Source organism: Nelumbo nucifera, chromosome 4, assembly GCF_055504915.1.
Source record: "Nelumbo nucifera cultivar China Antique chromosome 4, China Antique-T2T, whole genome shotgun sequence".
In the NCBI taxonomy this organism is placed as follows: domain Eukaryota; kingdom Viridiplantae; phylum Streptophyta; class Magnoliopsida; order Proteales; family Nelumbonaceae; genus Nelumbo; species Nelumbo nucifera.
The window spans coordinates 53,568,051-53,585,128 of record NC_142652.1 but is presented as its reverse complement, the minus strand read 5'-3'; the positions used below and the strand labels follow the sequence as shown (position 1 = coordinate 53,585,128).

At 46.3% G+C, this 17,078-nt stretch overlaps 36 non-coding genes across 36 annotated transcripts; all 36 read left to right on the top strand.

Annotated features, from left to right (window-relative positions):
• Positions 1-211: 211 nt before the first annotated feature.
• On the top strand, positions 212-330 carry LOC148799589 (5S ribosomal RNA). Its single transcript, XR_016073345.1, has one exon. It is a non-coding gene; the product is annotated as a 5S ribosomal RNA (ribosomal RNA).
• A 355-nt stretch (positions 331-685) lies between these two features.
• On the top strand, positions 686-804 carry LOC148799588 (5S ribosomal RNA). The gene has a single exon (XR_016073086.1). It is a non-coding gene; the product is annotated as a 5S ribosomal RNA (ribosomal RNA).
• A 355-nt stretch (positions 805-1,159) lies between these two features.
• On the top strand, positions 1,160-1,278 carry LOC148799587 (5S ribosomal RNA). Its single transcript, XR_016075796.1, has one exon. It is a non-coding gene; the product is annotated as a 5S ribosomal RNA (ribosomal RNA).
• A 354-nt stretch (positions 1,279-1,632) lies between these two features.
• On the top strand, positions 1,633-1,751 carry LOC148799586 (5S ribosomal RNA). Its single transcript, XR_016069910.1, has one exon. It is a non-coding gene; the product is annotated as a 5S ribosomal RNA (ribosomal RNA).
• Positions 1,752-2,105: 354 nt separating this feature from the next.
• On the top strand, positions 2,106-2,224 carry LOC148799585 (5S ribosomal RNA). Its single transcript, XR_016071979.1, has one exon. It is a non-coding gene; the product is annotated as a 5S ribosomal RNA (ribosomal RNA).
• Positions 2,225-2,578: 354 nt separating this feature from the next.
• On the top strand, positions 2,579-2,697 carry LOC148799584 (5S ribosomal RNA). Its single transcript, XR_016070562.1, has one exon. It is a non-coding gene; the product is annotated as a 5S ribosomal RNA (ribosomal RNA).
• A 354-nt stretch (positions 2,698-3,051) lies between these two features.
• Positions 3,052-3,170, top strand: LOC148799583 (5S ribosomal RNA). Its single transcript, XR_016070586.1, has one exon. It is a non-coding gene; the product is annotated as a 5S ribosomal RNA (ribosomal RNA).
• A 353-nt stretch (positions 3,171-3,523) lies between these two features.
• LOC148799582 (5S ribosomal RNA) lies at positions 3,524-3,642 on the top strand. Its single transcript, XR_016069467.1, has one exon. It is a non-coding gene; the product is annotated as a 5S ribosomal RNA (ribosomal RNA).
• A 354-nt stretch (positions 3,643-3,996) lies between these two features.
• On the top strand, positions 3,997-4,115 carry LOC148799581 (5S ribosomal RNA). The gene has a single exon (XR_016069255.1). It is a non-coding gene; the product is annotated as a 5S ribosomal RNA (ribosomal RNA).
• Positions 4,116-4,469: 354 nt separating this feature from the next.
• LOC148799580 (5S ribosomal RNA) lies at positions 4,470-4,588 on the top strand. Its single transcript, XR_016073085.1, has one exon. It is a non-coding gene; the product is annotated as a 5S ribosomal RNA (ribosomal RNA).
• A 355-nt stretch (positions 4,589-4,943) lies between these two features.
• Positions 4,944-5,062, top strand: LOC148799579 (5S ribosomal RNA). The gene has a single exon (XR_016070408.1). It is a non-coding gene; the product is annotated as a 5S ribosomal RNA (ribosomal RNA).
• Positions 5,063-5,416: 354 nt separating this feature from the next.
• LOC148799578 (5S ribosomal RNA) lies at positions 5,417-5,535 on the top strand. The gene has a single exon (XR_016069909.1). It is a non-coding gene; the product is annotated as a 5S ribosomal RNA (ribosomal RNA).
• A 354-nt stretch (positions 5,536-5,889) lies between these two features.
• On the top strand, positions 5,890-6,008 carry LOC148799577 (5S ribosomal RNA). Its single transcript, XR_016071978.1, has one exon. It is a non-coding gene; the product is annotated as a 5S ribosomal RNA (ribosomal RNA).
• A 354-nt stretch (positions 6,009-6,362) lies between these two features.
• Positions 6,363-6,481, top strand: LOC148799576 (5S ribosomal RNA). Its single transcript, XR_016069636.1, has one exon. It is a non-coding gene; the product is annotated as a 5S ribosomal RNA (ribosomal RNA).
• Positions 6,482-6,835: 354 nt separating this feature from the next.
• On the top strand, positions 6,836-6,954 carry LOC148799575 (5S ribosomal RNA). The gene has a single exon (XR_016073301.1). It is a non-coding gene; the product is annotated as a 5S ribosomal RNA (ribosomal RNA).
• A 354-nt stretch (positions 6,955-7,308) lies between these two features.
• Positions 7,309-7,427, top strand: LOC148799574 (5S ribosomal RNA). Its single transcript, XR_016074760.1, has one exon. It is a non-coding gene; the product is annotated as a 5S ribosomal RNA (ribosomal RNA).
• Positions 7,428-7,781: 354 nt separating this feature from the next.
• LOC148799573 (5S ribosomal RNA) lies at positions 7,782-7,900 on the top strand. The gene has a single exon (XR_016071977.1). It is a non-coding gene; the product is annotated as a 5S ribosomal RNA (ribosomal RNA).
• A 354-nt stretch (positions 7,901-8,254) lies between these two features.
• Positions 8,255-8,373, top strand: LOC148799572 (5S ribosomal RNA). Its single transcript, XR_016069635.1, has one exon. It is a non-coding gene; the product is annotated as a 5S ribosomal RNA (ribosomal RNA).
• A 354-nt stretch (positions 8,374-8,727) lies between these two features.
• On the top strand, positions 8,728-8,846 carry LOC148799571 (5S ribosomal RNA). The gene has a single exon (XR_016073300.1). It is a non-coding gene; the product is annotated as a 5S ribosomal RNA (ribosomal RNA).
• Positions 8,847-9,200: 354 nt separating this feature from the next.
• On the top strand, positions 9,201-9,319 carry LOC148799570 (5S ribosomal RNA). The gene has a single exon (XR_016074759.1). It is a non-coding gene; the product is annotated as a 5S ribosomal RNA (ribosomal RNA).
• Positions 9,320-9,673: 354 nt separating this feature from the next.
• On the top strand, positions 9,674-9,792 carry LOC148799569 (5S ribosomal RNA). The gene has a single exon (XR_016071976.1). It is a non-coding gene; the product is annotated as a 5S ribosomal RNA (ribosomal RNA).
• A 354-nt stretch (positions 9,793-10,146) lies between these two features.
• On the top strand, positions 10,147-10,265 carry LOC148799568 (5S ribosomal RNA). Its single transcript, XR_016069633.1, has one exon. It is a non-coding gene; the product is annotated as a 5S ribosomal RNA (ribosomal RNA).
• Positions 10,266-10,619: 354 nt separating this feature from the next.
• On the top strand, positions 10,620-10,738 carry LOC148799567 (5S ribosomal RNA). The gene has a single exon (XR_016073299.1). It is a non-coding gene; the product is annotated as a 5S ribosomal RNA (ribosomal RNA).
• A 354-nt stretch (positions 10,739-11,092) lies between these two features.
• LOC148799566 (5S ribosomal RNA) lies at positions 11,093-11,211 on the top strand. Its single transcript, XR_016074758.1, has one exon. It is a non-coding gene; the product is annotated as a 5S ribosomal RNA (ribosomal RNA).
• A 354-nt stretch (positions 11,212-11,565) lies between these two features.
• Positions 11,566-11,684, top strand: LOC148799565 (5S ribosomal RNA). Its single transcript, XR_016071975.1, has one exon. It is a non-coding gene; the product is annotated as a 5S ribosomal RNA (ribosomal RNA).
• Positions 11,685-12,038: 354 nt separating this feature from the next.
• Positions 12,039-12,157, top strand: LOC148799564 (5S ribosomal RNA). The gene has a single exon (XR_016069632.1). It is a non-coding gene; the product is annotated as a 5S ribosomal RNA (ribosomal RNA).
• A 354-nt stretch (positions 12,158-12,511) lies between these two features.
• Positions 12,512-12,630, top strand: LOC148799563 (5S ribosomal RNA). The gene has a single exon (XR_016073298.1). It is a non-coding gene; the product is annotated as a 5S ribosomal RNA (ribosomal RNA).
• A 354-nt stretch (positions 12,631-12,984) lies between these two features.
• LOC148799562 (5S ribosomal RNA) lies at positions 12,985-13,103 on the top strand. The gene has a single exon (XR_016073638.1). It is a non-coding gene; the product is annotated as a 5S ribosomal RNA (ribosomal RNA).
• A 355-nt stretch (positions 13,104-13,458) lies between these two features.
• On the top strand, positions 13,459-13,577 carry LOC148799561 (5S ribosomal RNA). Its single transcript, XR_016075795.1, has one exon. It is a non-coding gene; the product is annotated as a 5S ribosomal RNA (ribosomal RNA).
• A 354-nt stretch (positions 13,578-13,931) lies between these two features.
• LOC148799560 (5S ribosomal RNA) lies at positions 13,932-14,050 on the top strand. The gene has a single exon (XR_016071974.1). It is a non-coding gene; the product is annotated as a 5S ribosomal RNA (ribosomal RNA).
• A 354-nt stretch (positions 14,051-14,404) lies between these two features.
• LOC148799559 (5S ribosomal RNA) lies at positions 14,405-14,523 on the top strand. Its single transcript, XR_016075149.1, has one exon. It is a non-coding gene; the product is annotated as a 5S ribosomal RNA (ribosomal RNA).
• Positions 14,524-14,877: 354 nt separating this feature from the next.
• Positions 14,878-14,996, top strand: LOC148799558 (5S ribosomal RNA). Its single transcript, XR_016073297.1, has one exon. It is a non-coding gene; the product is annotated as a 5S ribosomal RNA (ribosomal RNA).
• Positions 14,997-15,349: 353 nt separating this feature from the next.
• Positions 15,350-15,468, top strand: LOC148799557 (5S ribosomal RNA). The gene has a single exon (XR_016073117.1). It is a non-coding gene; the product is annotated as a 5S ribosomal RNA (ribosomal RNA).
• A 355-nt stretch (positions 15,469-15,823) lies between these two features.
• On the top strand, positions 15,824-15,942 carry LOC148799556 (5S ribosomal RNA). The gene has a single exon (XR_016073344.1). It is a non-coding gene; the product is annotated as a 5S ribosomal RNA (ribosomal RNA).
• Positions 15,943-16,297: 355 nt separating this feature from the next.
• On the top strand, positions 16,298-16,416 carry LOC148799555 (5S ribosomal RNA). The gene has a single exon (XR_016073084.1). It is a non-coding gene; the product is annotated as a 5S ribosomal RNA (ribosomal RNA).
• Positions 16,417-16,771: 355 nt separating this feature from the next.
• LOC148799554 (5S ribosomal RNA) lies at positions 16,772-16,890 on the top strand. Its single transcript, XR_016075794.1, has one exon. It is a non-coding gene; the product is annotated as a 5S ribosomal RNA (ribosomal RNA).
• Positions 16,891-17,078: the final 188 nt, after the last annotated feature.

Sequence of the window (17,078 nt, the reverse complement as noted above, 5' to 3'; positions counted from 1 at the left end):
TTTCGGCATTCGTCGTGCATTGTGGGCCCCGCGATAGTATTGCATTTATCCGGTGGTGCGGCAGATCTGAAAAGCAAACAATCCGCTCACGTAGGAGCTTGTGCACGGTTACCAAGGGAGGAAGGCTGCATACATAGTTTTTTCAAATCTAAATCAATTAATGGAGGGGAGCAAGATAGTGCATAAAGATCTAAGCGAGCATGAATTAAACGGGTGCGATCATACCAGCACTAATGCACCGGATCCCATCAGAACTCCGAAGTTAAGTGTGCCTGGGCGAGAGTAGTACTAGAAAGGGTGACCTCCTGGGAAGTCCTCGTGTTGCACCCCAATTTTATTAATATTTTATTTCGATCTCGTATTTGCAAATTCCATTTGTCGTTTCGGCGAGACAAACGCAAACAACGCGCCGGATACTCGGACCATTTGCGGCACGATCGTCATTACTGAATGGCAACGATGCAGGAACCGGGGTTTCGGCATTCGTCGTGCATTGTGGGCCCCGCGATAGTATTGCATTTATCCGGTGGTGCGGCAGATCTGAAAAGCAAACAATCCGCTCACGTAGGAGCTTGTGCACGGTTACCAAGGGAGGAAGGCTGCATACACAGTTTTTTCAAATCTAAAACAATTAATGGAGGGGAGCAAGATAGTGCATAAAGATCTAAGGGAGCATGAATTAAACGGGTGCGATCATACCAGCACTAATGCACCGGATCCCATCAGAACTCCGAAGTTAAGTGTGCTTGGGCGAGAGTAGTACTAGAAAGGGTGACCTCCTGGGAAGTCCTCGTGTTGCACCCCAATTTTATTAATATTTTATTTCGATATCGTATTTGCAAATTCCATTTGTCGTTTCGGCGAGACTAACGCAAACAACGCGCCGGATACTCGGACCATTTGCGGCACGATCGTCATTACTGAATGGCAACGATGCAGGAACCGGGCTTTCGGCATTCGTCGTGCATTTTGGGCCCCGCGATAGTATTGCATTTATCCGGTGGTGCGGCAGATCTGAAAAGCAAACAATCCGCTCACGTAGGAGCTTGTGCACAGTTACCAAGGGAGGAAGGCTGCATACACAGTTTTTTCAAATCTAAAACAATTAATGGAGGGGAGCAAGATAGTGCATAAAGATCTAACCGAGCAAGAATTAAACGGGTGCGATCATACCTGCACTAATGCACTGGATCCCATCAGAACTCCGAAGTTAAGGGTGCTTGGGCGAGAGTAGTACTAGAATGGGTGACCTCCTTGGAAGTCCTCGTGTTGCACCCCAATTTTATTAATATTTTATTTTGATTTGTATTTGCAAATTCCATTTGTTGTTTCGGCGATACAACTGGAAACAACGCGTCGGATACTCGGACCATTTGCGGTACGATCGTCATTATGGAATGGCAACGATGCAAGAACCGGGCTTTTGGCATTCGTCGTGCATTGTGGGCCCCGCGATAGTATTGCATCTATCCGGGGGTGCGGCAGATCTGAAAAACAAACACTCTGCTCACGTAGGAGCTTGTGCACGGTTACCAAGGGAGGAAGGCTGCATACACAGTTTTTTCAACTCTAAAACAATTAATGGAGGGGAGCAAGATTGTGCATAAAGATCTAAGCGAGCATGAATTAAACGTGTGCGATCATACCTGCACTAATGCACTGGATCCCATCAGAACTCTGAAGTTAAGCGTGCTTGGGCGAGAGTAGTATTAGGATGGGTGACCTCCTGGGAAGTCCTCGTGTTGCACCCCAATTTTATTAATATTTTATTTTGATTTGTATTTGCAAATTCCATTTGTTGTTTCGGCGATACAACTGGAAACAACGCGTCGGATACTCGGACCATTTGCGGCACGATCGTCATTACGGAATGGCAACGATGCAAGAACCGGGCTTTTGGCATTCGTCGTGCATTGTGGGCCCCGCGATAGTATTGCATCTATCCGGGGGTGCGGCAGATCTGAAAAGCAAACACTCTGCTCACGTAGGAGCTTGTGCACGGTAACCAAGGGAGGAAGGCTGCATACACAGTTTCTTCAAGTCTAAAACAATTAATGGAGGGTAGCAAGATAGTGCATAAAGATCTAAGCGAGCATGAATTAAACGGGTGCGATCATACCAGCACTAATGCACCGGATCCCATCAGAACTCCGAAGTTAAGAGTGCTTGGGCGAGAGTAGTACTAGGATGGGTGACCTCCTCGGAAGTCCTCGTGTTGCACCCCAATTTTATTAATATTTTATTTTGATTTGTATTTGCAAATTCCATTTGTTGTTTCGGCGATACAACTGGAAACAACGCGTCGGATACTCGGACCATTTGCGGTACGATCGTCATTATGGAATGGCAACGATGCAAGAACCGGGCTTTTGGCATTCGTCGTGCATTGTGGGCCCCGCGATAGTATTGCATCTATCCGGGGGTGCGGCAGATCTGAAAAACAAACACTCTGCTCACGTAGGAGCTTGTGCACGGTTACCAAGGGAGGAAGGCTGCATACACAGTTTTTTCAACTCTAAAACAATTAATGGAGGGGAGCAAGATTGTGCATAAAGATCTAAGCGAGCATGAATTAAACGTGTGCGATCATACCTGCACTACTGCACTGGATCCCATCAGAACTCTGAAGTTAAGCGTGCTTGGGCGAGAGTAGTATTAGGATGGGTGACCTCCTGGGAAGTCCTCGTGTTGCACCCCAATTTTATTAATATTTTATTTTGATTTGTATTTGCAAATTCCATTTGTTGTTTCGGCGATACAACTGGAAACAACGCGTCGGATACTCGGACCATTTGCGGCACGATCGTCATTACGGAATGGCAACGATGCAAGAACCGGGCTTTTGGCATTCGTCGTGCATTGTGGGCCCCGCGATAGTATTGCATCTATCCGGGGGTGCGGCAGATCTGAAAAGCAAACACTCTGCTCACGTAGGAGCTTGTGCACGGTTACCAAGGGAGGAAGGCTGCATACACAGTTTTTTCAAGTCTAAAACAGTTAATGGAGGGGAGCAAGATAGTGCATAAAGATCTAAACGAGCATGAATTAAACGGGTGCGATCATACCAGCACTAATGCACCGGATCCCATCAAAACTCCTAAGTTAAGCGTGCTTGGGCGAGAGTAGTAGTAGGATGGGTGACCTCCTGAGAAGTCCTCGTGTTGCACCCCAGTTTTATTAATATTTTATTTTGATTTGTTTTTGCAAATTCCATTTGTTGTTTCTGGGAGACAACTGGAAACAATGTCTCGGATACTCGGACCATTTTCGGCACGACGTCATTACTGAATGGCAACGATGCAGGAACCGGGCTTTCGGCATTCGTCGTGCATTGTGGGCCCCGCGATAGTATTGCATTTATCCGGTGGTGCGGCAGATCTGAAAAGCAAACAATCCGCTCACGTAGGAGCTTGTGCACGGTTTCCAAGGGAGGAAGGCTGCATACACAGTTTTTTCAAATCTAAAACAATTAATGGAGGGGAGCAAGATAGTGCATAAAGATCTAAGCGAGCATGAATTAAACGGGTGCGATCATACCTGCACTAATGCACCGGATCCCATCAGAACTCCGAAGTTAAGTGTGCTTGGGCGAGAGTAGTACAAGAATGGGTGACCTCCTTGGAAGTCCTCGTGTTGCACCCCAATTTTATTAATATTTTTTTTTTATTTGTATTTGCAAATTCCATTTGTTGTTTCGGCGATACAACTGGAAACAACGCGTCGGATACTCGGACCATTTGCGGCACGATCGTCATTACGGAATGGCAACGATGCAAGAACCGGGCTTTTGGCATTCGTCGTGCATTGTGGGCCCCGTGATAGTATTGCATCTATCCGGGGGTGCGGCAGATATGAAAAGCAAACACTCTGCTCACGTAGGAGCTTGTGCACGGTTACCAAGGGAGGAAGGCTGCATACACAGTTTTTTCAAGTCTAAAACAGTTAATGGAGGGGAGCAAGATAGTGCATAAAGATCTAAGAGAGCATGAATTAAACGGGTGCGATCATATCAGCACTAATGCACCGGATGCCATTAGAACTCCGAAGTTAAGCGTGCTTGGGCGAGAGTAGTACTAGGATGGGTGACCTCCTGGGAAGTCCTCGTGTTGCACCCCAATTTTATTAATATTTTATTTTGATTTGTATTTGCAAATTCCATTTGTTGTTTCTGGGAGACAACTGGAAACAATGCGTCGGATACTCGGACCATTTGCGGCACGATCGTCATTACTGAATGGCAACGATGCAGGAACCGGGGTTTCGGCATTCGTCGTGCATTGTGGGCCCCGCGATAGTATTGCATTTATCCGGTGGTGCGGCAGATCTGAAAAGCAAACAATCCGCTCACGTAGGAGCTTGTGCACGGTTACCAAGGGAGGAAGGCTGCATACACAGTTTTTTCAAATCTAAAACAATTAATGGAGGGGAGCAAGATAGTGCATAAAGATCTAAGCGAGCATGAATTAAACGGGTGCGATCATACCAGCACTAATGCACCGGATCCCATCAGAACTCCGAAGTTAAGTGTGCTTGGGCGAGAGTAGTACTAGAAAGGGTGACCTCCTGGGAAGTCCTCGTGTTGCACCCCAATTTTATTAATATTTTATTTCGATATCGTATTTGCAAATTCCATTTGTCGTTTCGGCGAGACTAACGCAAACAACGCGCCGGATACTCGGACCATTTGCGGCACGATCGTCATTACTGAATGGCAACGATGCAGGAACCGGGCTTTCGGCATTCGTCGTGCATTTTGGGCCCCGCGATAGTATTGCATTTATCCGGTGGTGCGGCAGATCTGAAAAGCAAACAATCCGCTCACGTAGGAGCTTGTGCACAGTTACCAAGGGAGGAAGGCTGCATACACAGTTTTTTCAAATCTAAAACAATTAATGGAGGGGAGCAAGATAGTGCATAAAGATCTAAGCGAGCATGAATTAAACGGGTGCGATCATACCTGCACTAATGCACTGGATCCCATCAGAACTCCGAAGTTAAGGGTACTTGGGCGAGAGTAGTACTAGAATGGGTGACCTCCTTGGAAGTCCTCGTGTTGCACCCCAATTTTATTAATATTTTATTTTGATTTGTATTTGCAAATTCCATTTGTTGTTTCGGCGATACAACTGGAAACAACGCGTCGGATACTCGGACCATTTGCGGTACGATCGTCATTATGGAATGGCAACGATGCAAGAACCGGGCTTTTGGCATTCGTCGTGCATTGTGGGCCCCGCGATAGTATTGCATCTATCCGGGGGTGCGGCAGATCTGAAAAGCAAACACTCTGCTCACGTAGGAGCTTGTGCACGGTTACCAAGGGAGGAAGGCTGCATACACAGTTTTTTCAACTCTAAAACAATTATTGGAGGGGAGCAAGATTGTGCATAAAGATCTAAGCGAGCATGAATTAAACGTGTGCGATCATACCTGCACTAATGCACTGGATCCCATCAGAACTCTGAAGTTAAGCGTGCTTGGGCGAGAGTAGTATTAGGATGGGTGACCTCCTGGGAAGTCCTCGTGTTGCACCCCAATTTTATTAATATTTTATTTTGATTTGTATTTGCAAATTCCATTTGTTGTTTCGGCGATACAACTGGAAACAACGCGTCGGATACTCGGACCATTTGCGGCACGATCGTCATTACGGAATGGCAACGATGCAAGAACCGGGCTTTTGGCATTCGTCGTGCATTGTGGGCCCCGCGATAGTATTGCATCTATCCGGGGGTGCGGCAGATCTGAAAAGCAAACACTCTGCTCACGTAGGAGCTTGTGCACGGTAACCAAGGGAGGAAGGCTGCATACACAGTTTCTTCAAGTCTAAAACAATTAATGGTGGGTAGCAAGATAGTGCATAAAGATCTAAGCGAGCATGAATTAAACGGGTGCGATCATACCAGCACTAATGCACCGGATCCCATCAGAACTCCGAAGTTAAGAGTGCTTGGGCGAGAGTAGTACTAGGATGGGTGACCTCCTCGGAAGTCCTCGTGTTGCACCCCAATTTTATTAATATTTTATTTTGATTTGTATTTGCAAATTCCATTTGTTGTTTCTGGGAGACAACTGGAAACAATGCGTCGGATACTCGGACCATTTGCGGCACGATCGTCCTTACTGAATGGCAACGATGCAGGAACCGGGCTTTCGGCATTCGTCGTGCATTGTGGGTCCCGCGATAGTATTGCATTTATCCGGTGGTGCGGCAGATCTGAAAAGCAAACAATCCGCTCACGTAGGAGCTTGTGAACGGTTACCAAGGGAGGAAGGCTGCATACATAGTTTTTTCAAATCTAAAACAATTAATGGAGGGGAGCAAGATAGTGCATAAAGATCTAAGCGAACATGAATTAAACGGGTGCGATCATACCAGCACTAATGCACCGGATCCCATCAGAACTTCGAAGTTAAGCGTACTTGGGCGAGAGTAGTACTAGAATGGGTGATCTCCTGGGAAGTCCTCGTGTTGCACCCCAATTTTATTAATATTTTATTTTGATTTGTATTTGCAAATTCCATTTGTTGTTTCGGCGATACAACTGGAAACAACGCGTCGGATATTCGGAACATTTGCGGCACGATCGTCATTACTGAATGGCAACGATGCAAGAACCGGGCTTTTGGCATTCGTCATGCATTGTGGGCCCTGCGATAGTATTGCATCTATCCGGGGGTGCGACAGATCTGAAAAGCAAACACTCTGCTCACGTAGGAGCTTGTGCACGGTTACCAAGGGAGGAAGGCTGCATACACAGTTTTTTCAAGTCTAAAACAATTAATGGAGGGGAGCAAGATAGTGCATAAAGATCTAAGCGAGCATGAATTAAACGGGTGCGATCATACCAGCACTAATGCACCGGATCCCATCAGAACTTCGAAGTTAAGCGTGCTTGGGCGAGAGTAGTACTAGCATGGGTGACCTCCTGGGAAGTCCTCGTGTTGCACCCCAATTTTATTAATATTTTATTTTGATTTGTATTTGCAAATTCCATTTGTTGTTTCTGGGAGACAACTGGAAACAATGCGTCGGATACTCGGACCATTTGCGGCACGATCGTCATTACTGAATGGCAACGATGCAGGAACCGGGCTTTCGGCATTCGTCGTGCATTGTGGGCCCCGCGATAGTATTGCATTTATCCGGTGGTGCGGCAGATCTGAAAAGCAAACAATCCGCTCACGTAGGAGCTTGTGCACGGTTACCAAGGGAGGAAGGCTGCATACACAGTTTTTTCAAATCTAAAACAATTAATGGAGGGGAGCAAGATAGTACATAAAGATCTAAGCGAGCATGAATTAAACGGGTGCGATCATACCTGCACTAATGCACCGGATCCCATCAGAACTCCGAAGTTAAGTGTGCTTGGGCGAGAGTAGTACTAGAATGGGTGACCTCCTTGGAAGTCCTCGTGTTGCACCCCAATTTTATTAATATTTTATTTTGATTTGTATTTGCAAATTCCATTTGTTGTTTCGGCGATACAACTGGAAACAACGCGTCGGATACTCGGACCATTTGCGGCACGATCGTCATTACGGAATGGCAACGATGCAAGAACCGGGCTTTTGGCATTCGTCGTGCATTGTGGGCCCCGCGATAGTATTGCATCTATCCGGGGGTGCGGCAGATCTGAAAAGCAAACACTCTGCTCACGTAGGAGCTTGTGCACGGTAACCAAGGGAGGAAGGCTGCATACACAGTTTCTTCAAGTCTAAAACAATTAATGGAGGGTAGCAAGATAGTGCATAAAGATCTAAGCGAGCATGAATTAAACGGGTGCGATCATACCAGCACTAATGCACCGGATCCCATCAGAACTCCGAAGTTAAGAGTGCTTGGGCGAGAGTAGTACTAGGATGGGTGACCTCCTCGGAAGTCCTCGTGTTGCACCCCAATTTTATTAATATTTTATTTTGATTTGTATTTGCAAATTCCATTTGTTGTTTCTGGGAGACAACTGGAAACAATGCGTCGGATACTCGGACCATTTGCGGCACGATCGTCCTTACTGAATGGCAACGATGCAGGAACCGGGCTTTCGGCATTCGTCGTGCATTGTGGGTCCCGCGATAGTATTGCATTTATCCGGTGGTGCGGCAGATCTGAAAAGCAAACAATCCGCTCACGTAGGAGCTTGTGAACGGTTACCAAGGGAGGAAGGCTGCATACATAGTTTTTTCAAATCTAAAACAATTAATGGAGGGGAGCAAGATAGTGCATAAAGATCTAAGCGAACATGAATTAAACGGGTGCGATCATACCAGCACTAATGCACCGGATCCCATCAGAACTTCGAAGTTAAGCGTACTTGGGCGAGAGTAGTACTAGAATGGGTGATCTCCTGGGAAGTCCTCGTGTTGCACCCCAATTTTATTAATATTTTATTTTGATTTGTATTTGCAAATTCCATTTGTTGTTTCGGCGATACAACTGGAAACAACGCGTCGGATATTCGGACCATTTGCGGCACGATCGTCATTACTGAATGGCAACGATGCAAGAACCGGGCTTTTGGCATTCGTCATGCATTGTGGGCCCTGCGATAGTATTGCATCTATCCGGGGGTGCGACAGATCTGAAAAGCAAACACTCTGCTCACGTAGGAGCTTGTGCACGGTTACCAAGGGAGGAAGGCTGCATACACAGTTTTTTCAAGTCTAAAACAATTAATGGAGGGGAGCAAGATAGTGCATAAAGATCTAAGCGAGCATGAATTAAACGGGTGCGATCATACCAGCACTAATGCACCGGATCCCATCAGAACTTCGAAGTTAAGCGTGCTTGGGCGAGAGTAGTACTAGCATGGGTGACCTCCTGGGAAGTCCTCGTGTTGCACCCCAATTTTATTAATATTTTATTTTGATTTGTATTTGCAAATTCCATTTGTTGTTTCTGGGAGACAACTGGAAACAATGCGTCGGATACTCGGACCATTTGCGGCACGATCGTCATTACTGAATGGCAACGATGCAGGAACCGGGCTTTCGGCATTCGTCGTGCATTGTGGGCCACGCGATAGTATTGCATTTATCCGGTGGTGCGGCAGATCTGAAAAGCAAACAATCCGCTCACGTAGGAGCTTGTGCACGGTTACCAAGGGAGGAAGGCTGCATACACAGTTTTTTCAAATCTAAAACAATTAATGGAGGGGAGCAAGATAGTGCATAAAGATCTAAGCGAGCATGAATTAAACGGGTGCGATCATACCTGCACTAATGCACCGGATCCCATCAGAACTCCGAAGTTAAGTGTGCTTGGGCGAGAGTAGTACTAGAATGGGTGACCTCCTTGGAAGTCCTCGTGTTGCACCCCAATTTTATTAATATTTTATTTTGATTTGTATTTGCAAATTCCATTTGTTGTTTCGGCGATACAACTGGAAACAACGCGTCGGATACTCGGACCATTTGCGGCACGATCGTCATTACGGAATGGCAACGATGCAAGAACCGGGCTTTTGGCATTCGTCGTGCATTGTGGGCCCCGCGATAGTATTGCATCTATCCGGGGGTGCGGCAGATCTGAAAAGCAAACACTCTGCTCACGTAGGAGCTTGTGCACGGTAACCAAGGGAGGAAGGCTGCATACACAGTTTCTTCAAGTCTAAAACAATTAATGGTGGGTAGCAAGATAGTGCATAAAGATCTAAGCGAGCATGAATTAAACGGGTGCGATCATACCAGCACTAATGCACCGGATCCCATCAGAACTCCGAAGTTAAGAGTGCTTGGGCGAGAGTAGTACTAGGATGGGTGACCTCCTCGGAAGTCCTCGTGTTGCACCCCAATTTTATTAATATTTTATTTTGATTTGTATTTGCAAATTCCATTTGTTGTTTCTGGGAGACAACTGGAAACAATGCGTCGGATACTCGGACCATTTGCGGCACGATCGTCCTTACTGAATGGCAACGATGCAGGAACCGGGCTTTCGGCATTCGTCGTGCATTGTGGGTCCCGCGATAGTATTGCATTTATCCGGTGGTGCGGCAGATCTGAAAAGCAAACAATCCGCTCACGTAGGAGCTTGTGAACGGTTACCAAGGGAGGAAGGCTGCATACATAGTTTTTTCAAATCTAAAACAATTAATGGAGGGGAGCAAGATAGTGCATAAAGATCTAAGCGAACATGAATTAAACGGGTGCGATCATACCAGCACTAATGCACCGGATCCCATCAGAACTTCGAAGTTAAGCGTACTTGGGCGAGAGTAGTACTAGAATGGGTGATCTCCTGGGAAGTCCTCGTGTTGCACCCCAATTTTATTAATATTTTATTTTGATTTGTATTTGCAAATTCCATTTGTTGTTTCGGCGATACAACTGGAAACAACGCGTCGGATATTCGGACCATTTGCGGCACGATCGTCATTACTGAATGGCAACGATGCAAGAACCGGGCTTTTGGCATTCGTCATGCATTGTGGGCCCTGCGATAGTATTGCATCTATCCGGGGGTGCGACAGATCTGAAAAGCAAACACTCTGCTCACGTAGGAGCTTGTGCACGGTTACCAAGGGAGGAAGGCTGCATACACAGTTTTTTCAAGTCTAAAACAATTAATGGAGGGGAGCAAGATAGTGCATAAAGATCTAAGCGAGCATGAATTAAACGGGTGCGATCATACCAGCACTAATGCACCGGATCCCATCAGAACTTCGAAGTTAAGCGTGCTTGGGCGAGAGTAGTACTAGCATGGGTGACCTCCTGGGAAGTCCTCGTGTTGCACCCCAATTTTATTAATATTTTATTTTGATTTGTATTTGCAAATTCCATTTGTTGTTTCTGGGAGACAACTGGAAACAATGCGTCGGATACTCGGACCATTTGCGGCACGATCGTCATTACTGAATGGCAACGATGCAGGAACCGGGCTTTCGGCATTCGTCGTGCATTGTGGGCCCCGCGATAGTATTGCATTTATCCGGTGGTGCGGCAGATCTGAAAAGCAAACAATCCGCTCACGTAGGAGCTTGTGCACGGTTACCAAGGGAGGAAGGCTGCATACACAGTTTTTTCAAATCTAAAACAATTAATGGAGGGGAGCAAGATAGTGCATAAAGATCTAAGCGAGCATGAATTAAACGGGTGCGATCATACCTGCACTAATGCACCGGATCCCATCAGAACTCCGAAGTTAAGTGTGCTTGGGCGAGAGTAGTACTAGAATGGGTGACCTCCTTGGAAGTCCTCGTGTTGCACCCCAATTTTATTAATATTTTATTTTGATTTGTATTTGCAAATTCCATTTGTTGTTTCGGCGATACAACTGGAAACAACGCGTCGGATACTCGGACCATTTGCGGCACGATCGTCATTACGGAATGGCAACGATGCAAGAACCGGGCTTTTGGCATTCGTCGTGCATTGTGGGCCCCGCGATAGTATTGCATCTATCCGGGGGTGCGGCAGATCTGAAAAGCAAACACTCTGCTCACGTAGGAGCTTGTGCACGGTAACCAAGGGAGGAAGGCTGCATACACAGTTTCTTCAAGTCTAAAACAATTAATGGAGGGTAGCAAGATAGTGCATAAAGATCTAAGCGAGCATGAATTAAACGGGTGCGATCATACCAGCACTAATGCACCGGATCCCATCAGAACTCCGAAGTTAAGAGTGCTTGGGCGAGAGTAGTACTAGGATGGGTGACCTCCTCGGAAGTCCTCGTGTTGCACCCCAATTTTATTAATATTTTATTTTGATTTGTATTTGCAAATTCCATTTGTTGTTTCTGGGAGACAACTGGAAACAATGCGTCGGATACTCGGACCATTTGCGGCACGATCGTCCTTACTGAATGGCAACGATGCAGGAACCGGGCTTTCGGCATTCGTCGTGCATTGTGGGTCCCGCGATAGTATTGCATTTATCCGGTGGTGCGGCAGATCTGAAAAGCAAACAATCCGCTCACGTAGGAGCTTGTGAACGGTTACCAAGGGAGGAAGGCTGCATACATAGTTTTTTCAAATCTAAAACAATTAATGGAGGGGAGCAAGATAGTGCATAAAGATCTAAGCGAACATGAATTAAACGGGTGCGATCATACCAGCACTAATGCACCGGATCCCATCAGAACTTCGAAGTTAAGCGTACTTGGGCGAGAGTAGTACTAGAATGGGTGATCTCCTGGGAAGTCCTCGTGTTGCACCCCAATTTTATTAATATTTTATTTTGATTTGTATTTGCAAATTCCATTTGTTGTTTCGGCGATACAACTGGAAACAACGCGTCGGATATTCGGACCATTTGCGGCACGATCGTCATTACTGAATGGCAACGATGCAAGAACCGGGCTTTTGGCATTCGTCATGCATTGTGGGCCCTGCGATAGTATTGCATCTATCCGGGGGTGCGACAGATCTGAAAAGCAAACACTCTGCTCACGTAGGAGCTTGTGCACGGTTACCAAGGGAGGAAGGCTGCATACACAGTTTTTTCAAGTCTAAAACAATTAATGGAGGGGAGCAAGATAGTGCATAAAGATCTAAGCGAGCATGAATTAAACGGGTGCGATCATACCAGCACTAATGCACCGGATCCCATCAGAACTTCGAAGTTAAGCGTGCTTGGGCGAGAGTAGTACTAGCATGGGTGACCTCCTGGGAAGTCCTCGTGTTGCACCCCAATTTTATTAATATTTTATTTTGATTTGTATTTGCAAATTCCATTTGTTGTTTCTGGGAGACAACTGGAAACAATGCGTCGGATACTCGGACCATTTGCGGCACGATCGTCATTACTGAATGGCAACGATGCAGGAACCGGGCTTTCGGCATTCGTCGTGCATTGTGGGCCACGCGATAGTATTGCATTTATCCGGTGGTGCGGCAGATCTGAAAAGCAAACAATCCGCTCACGTAGGAGCTTGTGCACGGTTACCAAGGGAGGAAGGCTGCATACACAGTTTTTTCAAATCTAAAACAATTAATGGAGGGGAGCAAGATAGTGCATAAAGATCTAAGCGAGCATGAATTAAACGGGTGCGATCATACCTGCACTAATGCACCGGATCCCATCAGAACTCCGAAGTTAAGTGTGCTTGGGCGAGAGTAGTACTAGAAAGGGTGACCTCCTGGGAAGTCCTCGTGTTGCACCCCAATTTTATTAATATTTTATTTCGATATCGTATTTGCAAATTCCATTTGTCGTTTCGGCGAGACTAACGCAAACAACGCGCCGGATACTCGGACCATTTGCGGCACGATCGTCATTACTGAATGGCAACGATGCAGGAACCGGGCTTTCGGCATTCGTCGTGCATTTTGGGCCCCGCGATAGTATTGCATTTATCCGGTGGTGCGGCAGATCTGAAAAGCAAACAATCCGCTCACGTAGGAGCTTGTGCACAGTTACCAAGGGAGGAAGGCTGCATACACAGTTTTTTCAAATCTAAAACAATTAATGGAGGGGAGCAAGATAGTGCATAAAGATCTAAGCGAGCATGAATTAAACGGGTGCGATCATACCTGCACTAATGCACTGGATCCCATCAGAACTCCGAAGTTAAGGGTGCTTGGGCGAGAGTAGTACTAGAATGGGTGACCTCCTTGGAAGTCCTCGTGTTGCACCCCAATTTTATTAATATTTTATTTTGATTTGTATTTGCAAATTCCATTTGTTGTTTCGGCGATACAACTGGAAACAACGCGTCGGATACTCGGACCATTTGCGGTACGATCGTCATTATGGAATGGCAACGATGCAAGAACCGGGCTTTTGGCATTCGTCGTGCATTGTGGGCCCCGCGATAGTATTGCATCTATCCGGGGGTGCGGCAGATCTGAAAAGCAAACACTCTGCTCACGTAGGAGCTTGTGCACGGTAACCAAGGGAGGAAGGCTGCATACACAGTTTCTTCAAGTCTAAAACAATTAATGGAGGGTAGCAAGATAGTGCATAAAGATCTAAGCGAGCATGAATTAAACGGGTGCGATCATACCAGCACTAATGCACCGGATCCCATCAGAACTCCGAAGTTAAGAGTGCTTGGGCGAGAGTAGTACTAGGATGGGTGACCTCCTCGGAAGTCCTCGTGTTGCACCCCAATTTTATTAATATTTTATTTTGATTTGTATTTACAAATTCCATTTGTTGTTTCTGGGAGACAACTGGAAACAATGCGTCGGATACTCGGACCATTTGCGGCACGATCGTCCTTACTGAATGGCAACGATGCAGGAACCGGGCTTTCGGCATTCGTCGTGCATTGTGGGTCCCGCGATAGTATTGCATTTATCCGGTGGTGCGGCAGATCTGAAAAGCAAACAATCCGCTCACGTAGGAGCTTGTGCACGGTTACCAAGGGAGGAAGGCTGCATACATAGTTTTTTCAAATCTAAAACAATTAATGGAGGGGAGCAAGATAGTGCATAAAGATTTAAGCGAACATGAATTAAACGGGTGCGATCATACCAGCACTAATGCACCGGATCCCATCAGAACTTCGAAGTTAAGCGTACTTGGGCGAGAGTAGTACTAGAATGGGTGACCTCCTGGGAAGTCCTCGTGTTGCACCCCAATTTTATTAATATTTTATTTTGATTTGTATTTGCAAATTCCATTTGTTGTTTCGGCGATACAACTGGAAACAACGCGTCGGATATTCGGACCATTTGCGGCACGATCGTCATTACTGAATGGCAACGATGCAAGAACCGGGCTTTTGGCATTCGTCATGCATTGTGGGCCCTGCGATAGTATTGCATCTATCCGGGGGTGCGACAGATCTGAAAAGCAAACACTCTGCTCACGTAGGAGCTTGTGCACGGTTACCAAGGGAGGAAGGCTGCATACACAGTTTTTTCAAGTCTAAAACAATTAATGGAGGGGAGCAAGATAGTGCATAAAGATCTAAGCGAGCATGAATTAAACGGGTGCGATCATACCAGCACTAATGCACCGGATCCCATCAGAACTTCGAAGTTAAGCGTGCTTGGGCGAGAGTAGTACTAGCATGGGTGACCTCCTGGGAAGTCCTCGTGTTGCACCCCAATTTTATTAATATTTTATTTTGATTTGTATTTGCAAATTCCATTTGTTGTTTCTGGGAGACAACTGGAAACAATGCGTCGGATACTCGGACCATTTGCGGCACGATCGTCATTACTGAATGGCAACGATGCAGGAACCGGGCTTTCGGCATTCGTCGTGCATTGTGGGCCCCGCGATAGTATTGCATTTATCCGGTGGTGCGGCAGATCTGAAAAGCAAACAATCCGCTCACGTAGGAGCTTGTGCACGGTTACCAAGGGAGGAAGGCTGATACACAGTTTTTTCAAATCTAAAACAATTAATGGAGGGGGGCAAGATAGTGCATAAAGATCTAAGCGAGCATGAATTAAACGGGTGCGATCATACCAGCACTAATGCACCGGATCCCATCAGAACTCCGAAGTTAAGTGTGCTTGGGCGAGAGTAGTATTAGAATGGGTGACCTCCTGGGAAGTCCTCGTGTTGCACCCCAATTTTTTTAATATTTTATTTCGATATCGTATTTGCAAATTCCATTTGTCGTTTCGGCGAGACAAACGCAAACAACGCGCCAGATACTCGAACCATTTGCGGCACGATCGTCATTACTGAATGGCAACGATGCAGGAACCGGGCTTTCGGCATTCGTCGTGCATTGTGGGCCCCGCGATAGTATTGCATTTATCCGGTGGTGCGGCAGATCTGAAAAGCAAACAATCCGCTCACGTAGGAGCTTGTGCACGGTTACCAAGGGAGGAAGGCTGCATACATAGTTTTTTCAAATCTAAATCAATTAATGGAGGGGAGCAAGATAGTGCATAAAGATCTAAGCGAGCATGAATTAAACGGGTGCGATCATACCAGCACTAATGCACCGGATCCCATCAGAACTCCGAAGTTAAGTGTGCCTGGGCGAGAGTAGTACTAGAAAGGGTGACCTCCTGGGAAGTCCTCGTGTTGCACCCCAATTTTATTAATATTTTATTTCGATCTCGTATTTGCAAATTCCATTTGTCGTTTCGGCGAGACAAACGCAAACAACGCGCCGGATACTCGGACCATTTGCGGCACGATCGTCATTACTGAATGGCAACGATGCAGGAACCGGGGTTTCGGCATTCGTCGTGCATTGTGGGCCCCGCGATAGTATTGCATTTATCCGGTGGTGCGGCAGATCTGAAAAGCAAACAATCCGCTCACGTAGGAGCTTGTGCACGGTTACCAAGGGAGGAAGGCTGCATACACAGTTTTTTCAAATCTAAAACAATTAATGGAGGGGAGCAAGATAGTGCATAAAGATCTAAGGGAGCATGAATTAAACGGGTGCGATCATACCAGCACTAATGCACCGGATCCCATCAGAACTCCGAAGTTAAGTGTGCTTGGGCGAGAGTAGTACTAGAAAGGGTGACCTCCTGGGAAGTCCTCGTGTTGCACCCCAATTTTATTAATATTTTATTTCGATATCGTATTTGCAAATTCCATTTGTCGTTTCGGCGAGACTAACGCAAACAACGCGCCGGATACTCGGACCATTTGCGGCACGATCGTCATTACTGAATGGCAACGATGCAGGAACCGGGCTTTCGGCATTCGTCGTGCATTTTGGGCCCCGCGATAGTATTGCATTTATCCGGTGGTGCGGCAGATCTGAAAAGCAAACAATCCGCTCACGTAGGAGCTTGTGCACAGTTACCAAGGGAGGAAGGCTGCATACACAGTTTTTTCAAATCTAAAACAATTAATGGAGGGGAGCAAGATAGTGCATAAAGATCTAACCGAGCAAGAATTAAACGGGTGCGATCATACCTGCACTAATGCACTGGATCCCATCAGAACTCCGAAGTTAAGGGTGCTTGGGCGAGAGTAGTACTAGAATGGGTGACCTCCTTGGAAGTCCTCGTGTTGCACCCCAATTTTATTAATATTTTATTTTGATTTGTATTTGCAAATTCCATTTGTTGTTTCGGCGATACAACTGGAAACAACGCGTCGGATACTCGGACCATTTGCGGTACGATCGTCATTATGGAATGGCAACGATGCAAGAACCGGGCTTTTGGCATTCGTCGTGCATTGTGGGCCCCGCGATAGTATTGCAT